Here is a 10,801-nt window from a genome sequence, read left to right on the forward strand (position 1 = left end):
AGCACTAAACTTCCACTATATTCCGCTTGATTTCCAGAAGTGGCTTTTATGTTGTGTGAAGATTAAATGAAATGCAGAAAATATCAGGTAAGAAATGTTGGGAAAATGGAATAAATTGCTGTCGGAATGCAGCTATAGTTACAGGAGATACAGGCTTATGTTGCCATGTGTTGAGAGGCCAGCAGAACTGTGAACCTTAGGGAAGCAGTGGGTTCAGTGTTTGGAGTGAAGGAAACTAGGGTGCAATAAATGTGTTCCATGGTGCCACTCTGTTATGTTGGTCTACTTGTTGGGAGATCCCTGCGATGTGAAATTACCTGTAACCAGCCCAGCAGTTGCCTCCACAGAGGCCCTGTTGCTATGTAGATGGTAGTTGGAATCTGCCTCATGTTTTGCTGCAGAGCTCATATGGTGACCTGCCCACTTTCAAAACTCTTTCCTGCACTATTTAGGATATATTGGCAGCTAAAGTGGTTTGCGCCTTAGATTGGAGATTGCCAGGGAATACTGGGTGATGGTGCCACCTGAAACAGGTCTTTTCACCGTAGGCTACCCTGCCCTAATTGGCTCTCAAGAATCAGCTGATGGAGACTGGAAAGAGTTTGGCTCAAAATGAATTCCAACTTGAAAAAGCTGTTGTTGCACCCTATAGCTTCCTCACCAGTCAAATCCCAATATTCTGACCACTACACCACATTGATTCTGAAGCTACATTTGTACCATGCAAGCTTTAGTTGTTAATATGCTTTAAAACCATTGTTGAATCATACACACACACCCCAACGAAGAGCAAAGGAGTAGGTGAGAGATTTTAATTCATCAATTGCAGAACACTGAACAGGAATGTGTGGCATCCAAAGGAATGTCCTGGCCTTTTGTTTGCAGGCCTCAGCTGCTTGATATGATCTAAATATTGTTCCTTAGTCCCTTAATCCATGCTAACTCCAACTCATAAGGAGAAGCAAGATGATGTTCGCAAAATGTGTTGACATCTCAGTGCCGCCCTGCAAATAACGTTTGATGCAGCGAGTTCGATATGAATTAAACTGTTACGGTTTCTGCAGTTTATTGTTTACAAATTTGCCTTTAAATAGAGATTTATTGGACGTTTCAGTTCTGTGCTGACAGAGCGATATTAATGCTCTCACAAGGGTGTGTGAGTAAAGCAATCTCTCGCCAAGCTCAGAGAATATCTGTAACTGTCACTCAGGGAGAAGTTTCTTTATTCCCTCCCTCCCTCTTTGAATTGATCTCCTTTTCAAGCAATTGCTCGTCCTACAGTGAGAGGAGATATGGGGAGCTCAGGTGGCTTGCAGGATCCCTCTCTATTGTCAAAGGGTTACAATGTTCAGTGGATTAATTGGTTAGATGGGAGTAGCCAATGTGGTGCCCTCCAGATGTTGCAGACTACAACTCCCATCATCCCTGACCATTGGCCATGCTGGTTGGGGCTGATACGGTTTACCACCCAAAACATCTGGAGAGCACCATGTTGGCTTCCCCTGGAGATTTGTTGATGCACGATGCAAGCCTATGCATGCCTACTCAAAAACCCCACTGAATTCAGTGGGATTTACTCCTAAGTAAATGTGCATTGGATTGCAGCTTAAATATAATTTGACCCACTTAAAAATGCTTTCAGTCAGAGGCAGCCGATTTGCCCTCCATCAGGCAACACATACAAACACACATCATCAAAAAATAAATTATAAAGTGTGCCTTTTGCTTCAGAACTATTGTTTCTATACTCATATGCAAATGTAATGGAGTCAATTAATCATCTAAAACTCATAGAATTAATTAACTAAGGAATTTTTAATTGGATGGGAGCCCTATCTATGACCTAGAAAGAAAGATGTTCTTCACATAATCTAGAATCCTTCATCATCATGATCATTGCTATATCTACATTACATGAGCTCATTTATATTTTCAATATTTATATCTCGGTTCCTGAAGTAGGGGATTTGCCAGATGTCTTTTGGATCCATTCTGGACATACAGTTTTACCTTCTAAGATAGGAATAGGGAAGCTGGGCCCACCACAGACTGCAACTTCCATCAGCTCCAGCCAGCATGGCCAATTTCCAGGGATGATGGAAGTTGTAGGGGAAGGGCCATAGCTCAGTGGTAGAGCATCTGCTTTCCATGCACAAGGTCCCAGGTTCAATTCCCAGCATCTCCAGATAGGGCTGGGAGAGACTCCTGCATGAAACCCCAGGGAGCCCCTGCCAGTCAGTGTAAGTAATACTGAGCTAGATGGATCAATGGTCTAATCCAGTATAAAGCGGCTTCCTAGGCAACCACATCTGGAGAGTCATAGCAAACGATCCACTGAATTGCTGGGATGTTCCTCTCTGTCTCTTCTATGGGCAGAGGTTTATTTATTTATTTTAATTTTATTTATTTATTTAATTTAATTTATAAACCGCCCTTAGCCAATGGCTCCCTGGGCAGTGTACAACATAATATAATACAATAAATCAGCAAATCACAAAGTGTAAAATACAAATACATAACAACAATAAAATAAATTAGAAAGACCAGAACATTAAAACTTTTAAAATACATTTATTCTGAAAAGTCGTCCAACCTGACAGATGAAAATAAGGACAAGCTAGGTTCCAATGCAGCCAGAGCCAAGCTGTCTTAGGTGTCTTAGGCATGGGGTAAGGAGGCCTCCATCATTGGCCTGGCTGGGACCTACTACCATTTGGCTTCTCTGCTCCCAGATCTTCCTCTTGAAATTCCATCTATTCAGTAGTGATCCATGTGATGGGGTGGGGTTGCGGAACCACCATCCTGACGCCAACATTGCTGCAGCTTATGAGGGGGTGGATAGGGCATGCAGCAATGTCAGGACTGTGTAGATGCCTCAGCGGAGCCAGTCCAACACTCGCGCAGATGTGCCACTTGCTGCTGCCCTGCCCTGATCTAGCACCTGATCCAAGTAACCTGCACTGACACTGGTACCAGAATGATGGCTCTGCAACACCACCCCAATAGGGATGGAAGAATACGTTAATTTCAATCATCAGTTCCTCACTTTTTTAAATTTTAAATTCAGTTCTTCACATTTCTGCAGCAACTTGCGATTTTTTTTTTTTAAAAAAAATCTAATGAAAATTCTTTAGCATTTCATAGCAAATTTTCTCCCAATGAACACATTTTTGTATGCAGTTTTGACTGTTGTACACATTTTTGCAAGCAAATTTCTCCTAATACAGTGCATTTTGCATGCATTTTGCACTTCTATATGCATTTTCATGCACATTCTCACCCATTTTTGGAAACATTTGTTTGGAGAACTGCATCACAAAATTCAGATAACTGGGAATTTTGGCTGTGTTTTGGTTCTCATATTGTTTTGAAAAGTGTGAATTTGAAAGATCCAGTCTGAATTGTGAACTGAATCAAATTTCTCCTCTCTTCCTACACCCTGCCAAATGGGGCACTTCTTCATCTACTCATCCTATAACCTTATTATACAACGGCAAACAAAAAATCTTTGTTGCTATTTTACTTAAACTTTATCCAATTTTATAGTTCTTAGATTGTAACTTGCTATTTGGCAACTCACTAGATATTGCCCAGAAATATTCATCCCTAGAGTTATGGTTGCCACTTATGCATCACCAAAAGAGGAAATGTATTGCCCCCAAAGATGACATTTGCATAGGATAGTGTATAGGTATAAATGCAAATTTAGCAATGATCACTATGGAAAAATACACCATATTGGGGAAGATTGTGACCAGGTAACCAGCGTTCTTATTCAGTCTACTCTCCTGGTGCTAACTGTTGATGGACAACATCAAGCCTCTGATCCCCCTTCTGATGGTTCTTTACTAGACTTGACCAGGGAGACCTTCAAGTAGAGGACTGTCTTCCTTGAGTAGACTCACTGAAGTAAATGGAACTAAGCCATGTCTGTTATTTCACTAGAATTACTCTTAGTAGCTTTAGGATTGACCACCACCCACTGTCCTCGGTAAAGCAGGATATATGGAGTTGTATCCAGTGTGTGGGTGTTTGTTAGATTTATATCCCACCTTTTCTCCCAGTAGTAGCCCAGGGTGGCAGTGTCGGTCCTACTCAGAGTAGTCCCATTAAAAGTAATAGGTATGACTAACTTTGCTCCATCAGTTTCAATGGGACTACGCTGAGTAGAACTTAGGTGGGTACAATACACGGCCACTCCCCAGGTCAGGTTGAGAAGGGCAAGCTCTTGACTGAAGGTGGCACTGTGTTTCAGCTTCATGCAAATAATATGGTAGTTGTATTACAAGGCATTCCTTTGGTAATGGTTTTGTTTTTTAAACCAGTTTTTTTTCACAATGAGTTTATGAGACCTCAGATGGATTGAGTGGCAGTCTACAATGATATAGGAAAATAAATAAATGAACTTTCTCTAAAGAAGGGGTGGAGAATGTCAGCCCTGGGAGTAAAATGCAGCCTTCTAGACCTTTCTATCTGGCCCTTGCGCCTCTCTTCACGCCACACCTCCTCTCCCCAGGCCACATCCCCTACCAGCCCTGCATCACATCTTCCTTGATTGTTTTTGCCTGGCTGGCATGTGTCCTTGAACTCTGACAATGCCTTCTGGAGGAAAGACAGAAGTGTGCATGTGCGTGTACAAACTAGTGTACAAAGGTAAAGTTTACATTCATTACTCCTGCTGCTTTTGCCTCTGGGCCCACTCGCCACTTGCATATGGCCTCCAGTAGGTTGTCCAGAAGAGAATGTGGTCCTCAGGCTGACAGACATTCCCCACTCCTGCTCTAAAGGCTCGCAAATTGTGCTTTTAAGTCAAACTTTCTAGGGTCACCTTTGTGGTTCGGCACTGAGAGGATTCCCCCTAGCCCTGTTGTCTCTTGACAGGGTTTCTCTTTCTTGAATTGCCGATCTCAGAGGCAGGCAGTTGTTAAGCTGACTTAACCTTGTAGGTTTCGAATGAAACTTCTTCTTCTTTTGAGGAATGATGATGATAATAATAATGAAAAAAATATTCCACAGTGGAGAGCAGTGTTACATCTTTTCCCTCCCAGCTCCCCTCTCTGTCATCAGCCCTCATAGCTTTATTTCATAAAAATGTCAGCTATTAAGTTAACATTATTTAAAGGGCTTTAGGTTGTAGTTACTGAATGCAACCTAAGCTATATCCATAAAGGGCTGACATTGATCCTGGGTTGTATAAAACATGATACAGACAGGCACTAAATAAATTATCTGTATACTGCTTCCAAAGCATCTCTATTTATCACTGCAGTAATGATAAGGATCTGATTTAAAATGAACCCTGGTGTGGGTCAAATCCTAGCACAAACCGTAATATGATCAGCAAGAGAGTGCTGATAACCCTGAAACAATATGAAGAAATCCTGTCAGATAAATAAAACAAACTGGGCTGTCCATTAGAGAGACAGAGTGGAGGGGGGCGGAGAGAGGGAGGGAGGGAGGGAGACAGAGCAGCAATTCCACCAACAAGACTAATACAATTTCTTTTCAAGAAGTAGGAGCATCTTGGTTGCACCTGAAACTCAGGTTCCCAATTTATGCTATGCAACAACAGGGCAATAGATAATTTTTTTCTTGTATGGGATAAGCTTCTTTGTTTCTGCATTATTATTATTATTATTATTATTATTATTAGTAGTAGTAGTAGTAGTAGTAGTAGTAGTAGCAGTAGCAGTAGTAGTAGTAGAGCCCTTAACAGCTTGGGACCAGTTTACTTGTGGGATTGCCTTACCCTGTATGTGTCCTCTCAACCATAGGCATAGATGTTGATGAGTTTAAATCTCTTTTCAGTTTACTAAACTAAAAATAAATTAAAATACATCAACATCTATGTGTCCCAATAGGCTTGCCGAAATAAAGATGTTGTGAGCACAGCCGAGGAGAGAACAGCAAAGGTGCTTGCCTTGTGTCAGTAGACAGGGAGTTGCAAATGTCAAAGAATAGCTATGTCTGTTCAGTTCATGTATTGCTTCTGGGAAGCGCAAATCTGATACATTAGCATTAAAATGCAAACTGAACCAAATTCCTTCCCCATCCCTAACTGGAGAAGGCTTTTACCAGCCCCATAATTTTTGGCTGAGCCAGGGAGGAGGACCTTCCTCTCTCTTGGCTACAGCCAATAGGAATGCCTGCTGATGGAAGCAGTTCCAGGAGGGGAGGAGCTAAATGTCAGTGGGTCCTCTGCTGAGCCCAGGGACAAGGTCCTCATTTTATCCTTCTCCTGCAGCCACATGAAATGGTCACTGATGGAAGTGTATGTTCTAATGAAGTGGTAGCCAATGAAGTGTCTTCCAGATGTTTTGGACTACAGATCCCATCAGTCCCCAGTTAGTATGGCCAATGGTCAAGGATGAGGAGAGCTGTGCTCCACAACATCTGGAGGGAACATTGGTTAGCCCTGTTCTAATGATAACATTTATCAAAGGAGGTTAGTGTGATCATTTGTCTTCCTTGGAGTTCTCACCTGAAGGAGAACCTCCAGATTTATTTTGAAAGTTGCATTGCAGCAGAGTTAGATAGCCTTCTTCAGCTTAAGGGTCACATTCCCTTCTGGGAGACCTTTTGAGGACCATATGCTAATGGTGGGTGGGGCCAGAAGCAAAATTAGGCAGAACAATGAATGAAAATTGTCCTTTTGTGCCAAAGGCTCATTTCTACACATGCCCCGTCTGTATCCTCCATCCGGACAAGTAAGAAGCATTATCAGAGTTCAAGAACACATTTCAGCCAAGAAAAAACACTTGGGGTACAAAGCAATGTCAGTGAGGGGTGTCGCTTGGGGAGAGTTCTGAGGGCCAGGTAGAGAGGCCTGGGGGGGCACATTTGGTCTTCAGGCCTGATGTTTCTCGTCCCTGCATTACACAAAATCCAGGAGAAACTTCAGAACTGCCATCCCGGGGATTTGCTTTCGAGTCTTATTGGAATTATTTTGGTGTCCTTCAGAATTCCTTGAAGGGTTGGCCACAGGATGATCACCAAAATCTCTTTCATTTTTCCTCTGGGCAAATTGTCCACTTTGCCTTTCTCCCCTTTGCATTCCCCCCCCCACTTGAAAATTGGTGAGGGGCTTGGTAGACAACTTAATGATTTTTCTACCTCTTATAACCATCGTGTTAGATGCTGTATGATTTTTAATTGTATTTGTATTGCTTCTTTTCTCTCTCTTTTCTTAATGGTGTTACAATTTGGATTCCTAAATCCAATCTAAGAAACAAAAGAAGCAATACAAATACGACAAAAAAAGAAAAAAAGAAAAGAAAACCATCCAGTATGAATATTTAATGAATATTTAATGCAATGGATGTGCCATCTTCAGTCTTCAATCCCAAATCCACACAAATGCACCATAGACCACCTGCATGAAGCTCATGGACCACTGGTGGTCCAAGGAACACAGTTTAGGAACCCCTGTGTTAAGGGATCCAGCACCCATGGGGAACTGCTGGCGGATGTTGAAGAGCCATTTGTAACCTTAAGAGTTTGTTTGGAAGCCACAATGGATCATTAAAATCAACAGTAATTTTAAAAGCTTTCAGAGTGCATGTCTAGAGGAATTAAAAGCTGTAATTTAAACAACGATGTAAGAATCAAAAGGCTGAAGTAGCTTTGGCAACTTTTAAAATATATGATCCAAATCACTATGTAAACTCATATATATATATACATATATAGTTTATATATGACCCTCTGAGAAACTGACTCAACCAAATCTGCTATCCCTGGAACTGCATGTGGAGTGCAGCTGATGGAGCGCTGAATGGGACATAGCTGTAGTCAGCCTGAGGCAGCTCCATCCACCTTGGGGCTTGCCCATAAAAAACAAGCCAAGAGTGAGAGACAAGGGTGATGTCAGCAGCTTCCAGGAATTCCCTTGGTTGTGAGTTTTTTTGGGGCTTGAGCTGTGTTTGGGCCCTGGTTGTGAAGCCAGGGTGGATGCATAGAGTTCTGGGAAATGAGAGAGGAGGTTGAGAAATGATGTGTGTCAGAAGGTGAAGGAATTGGTATCTGTGCATATTTATATTAATTTATATTAATGTAACATTTGTATATGCAACTTTGTGCATTTTGTTGTTGAAGCTGTTTGTTTTTGTTTTCTGTAGGCTGCTCAGATATATTTTTATATATTAAGTGGCATAGAAATTGTATAAACAATAAACCAATAAATCAATAAATGTGAGTCCAATCGAGAACTTACCTGCTTTTTTTAAAAAAGTACTATTATGTCACATTACTGCTTTATTTCACATTAATCTACTGTTTTTGAATGTTCAAGTCTCAATATTCTTTACAATTCTGTAAGGTAGGCCAGTATTTTTTTGTTTCCATATTGCAGATAGCAGGGCCAGAGCCAAAGGGTGGCCAGTTGGGCCAACGGCCCTGCAGCCCACAAGGGCCACTGAAGGGCCCCGCATTAGGGTGGGGGAGTAGAGCTTCACTTCCACAATCTGTGGCAGGATCCCTGCCACTGATCTCAGGGATGGAGCTCCAAGGCCTCCTGCCCATTTGTTCACTCCACCTACCTCTCCCTCCTGTCTTCTGTTGCTGTGTGCACTGCACATGCATGGTTGCCATCAACCAAGATGGGGACGGAGACTTCTTTAAAGGGCTTATGCCCCTACTGTGCATGCAAGTGTGCAGTGTATTGCGCAAGCATGCCATCAACCAAGATGGCAGCAAAGAGATCAGCCCCTTAGAGAAGCCTCTGCTGCCATCTTGGCTGATGGCAGCCCTGTGTGTGCAGTGCGCACAGCAGCAGGAGAGAAGAAAGAAGTAGGTGGAACAGGCAGGAGCCGCGTGCCCGGGGAAGGCTGGTGCCCAAGGGCCCAGTCATGCCTGGTGCCGGCCCTGGCAGATGGGATACTGAGGCTGAGCGAGAGAGAGAGAGCTGCCTAAGGTAATCAAATAAGCAGTGTGACAGAGGAAATTGAGCTACAGATTTTTTCTAGCTCACAGTCATCTCCTTAGGTTGCCATAGTTTAAAGGATAGGGATCACAAGTTCTCATTTTTAACTCTGAAATGATTTGATCAGACCGTAGAATGGAAAAATGGGAGGACCTTTAGAAGAAAGTGACAGGAAGCAGGTCATAAAGGATGGATTATAGTAACAAAAAGGTGTGAGCGACAAAGGCTGTTTGGAGGTTAAAGTGCCATCAATGTTAAGTCAATTAGAAGAGGTTTAGGCAGCAGGCAAGGTATGGTTGATTATCAGTCATGGTTCCAAATGAGATTACAAACCATGGATACTATGGGAAGTAGCAATAGTGTTGAACAGCACAATGCCTTGCCTGCTGGTGAAATGCCAATGCACTCACATTCACCATCCGAACGTACATGTGTTTTCTATGCCCACCCTGACAATGGTTATACAGCCATGGGGGAGAAATTCAATTCAGTTCACACTTAAAGGCAAACCTACCCAATCTGCGTTTTCTGAAACAATATGCAAACTGAAAAGCAACCATCCTTTGACATTTGCACTTCTCCAAATTTTGCAAGGCAGTTCTCCAGCCAAATAATGTGTACAAAATGCATAAACTAGGGTAAAATGTGCATTAGAGTGCATATATTAATGAAGATAACATACAGAAATATTTTATATTAGGGGAAATTGCTTTGGAGAAAAGTGTATGTTAGGCAATATTAGATAAAAAATACTTTTTAATAATGTGTTTTTAAATTTGTATATATGTTTTTAATCATTGTAAACCGCCCAGAGAGCTTCGGCTATGGGGCGGTATACAAATGCAATAAATAAATAAATGTTGGGAGAAATTTGAACTAAAATGCTGATGAATTTTCATGAGGACTTAAAAAAAAACACCCACAAAACGTTGAAATGTGGGGAACTGACCTTAAAAGAGCAGAAGAAAAAGAAACTGAGAGAAATGGACAGACTCTCCTCTTCCTAGTGTGGGAGCAGGTGGGTCCTTCCTATCCTTTCTGCTGGTATATATGCTTCCTGATATATATGAACGTAATTGTGATTAACCAAACAGAGGTTTTTATTATATTAACAAAACGTTTCAGCTTCCGCCTTCATCAGCTGCCAACATACAAATGCTGTTACCAAGGTGGCAGTTATAGAGCTTTGAGGATGGAATGCTCAGAGGGGCTTTATTTGCAGAAGCTAAGTAGTGGTGGTACTGTCCTCCAGGTTCAGGCCATGTGGTGCCAATGTGTCCAGAGAGTAAATCCAAAAGTTCTCCCTTTTGGTCAATGCTGCTGGATCTGCTGGCATCTCTATCGCTGTAATGGAAAAGGATCACAATGGCAGGCTCCGCCTCTTGTACAGGAGGGTGCTCTATAGCCCTTGAAAAGGCAGGACTCTTGACCACACAGAGGGACATCTACACACACTAGGTGAATCTGTCCATTTTGGTTTCCTCTCAGTTTCTCACATTTCCATTCTTGAGTTCAGTTCTCCACATTTCTATATCAGTTTGCAGGGTTTAATTTTTTTTTTTTTTAAAAAAGCTGTCATAAAAAATTATCAGCATTTTAGTATAGATTCCTCGTCATATACACTTGTTTGTATGGGAAGGGCCATCACTCAGTGGTAGAGCATCTGCTTTGCATGCTGCAAGTCCCAGGTCCCCCCACCTGCGCATCTCCAGATAGGGCTAGGGAAAGATCTCTGCCTGAGACCAAGGGCAGATGTTGCCAATCATCATAGACAATACTCAGCTTGACGGGCCAATCATATGACTTGGTATAAGGCCACTTCCATTTTTGTTTGTTTGTTTTCTTTTTAGACATAGCTTTTCATCCTGCTGATTATTTTTT

Source organism: Rhineura floridana, chromosome 13, assembly GCF_030035675.1.
Source record: "Rhineura floridana isolate rRhiFlo1 chromosome 13, rRhiFlo1.hap2, whole genome shotgun sequence".
NCBI classification, from domain to species: Eukaryota; Metazoa; Chordata; class Lepidosauria; order Squamata; family Rhineuridae; genus Rhineura; species Rhineura floridana.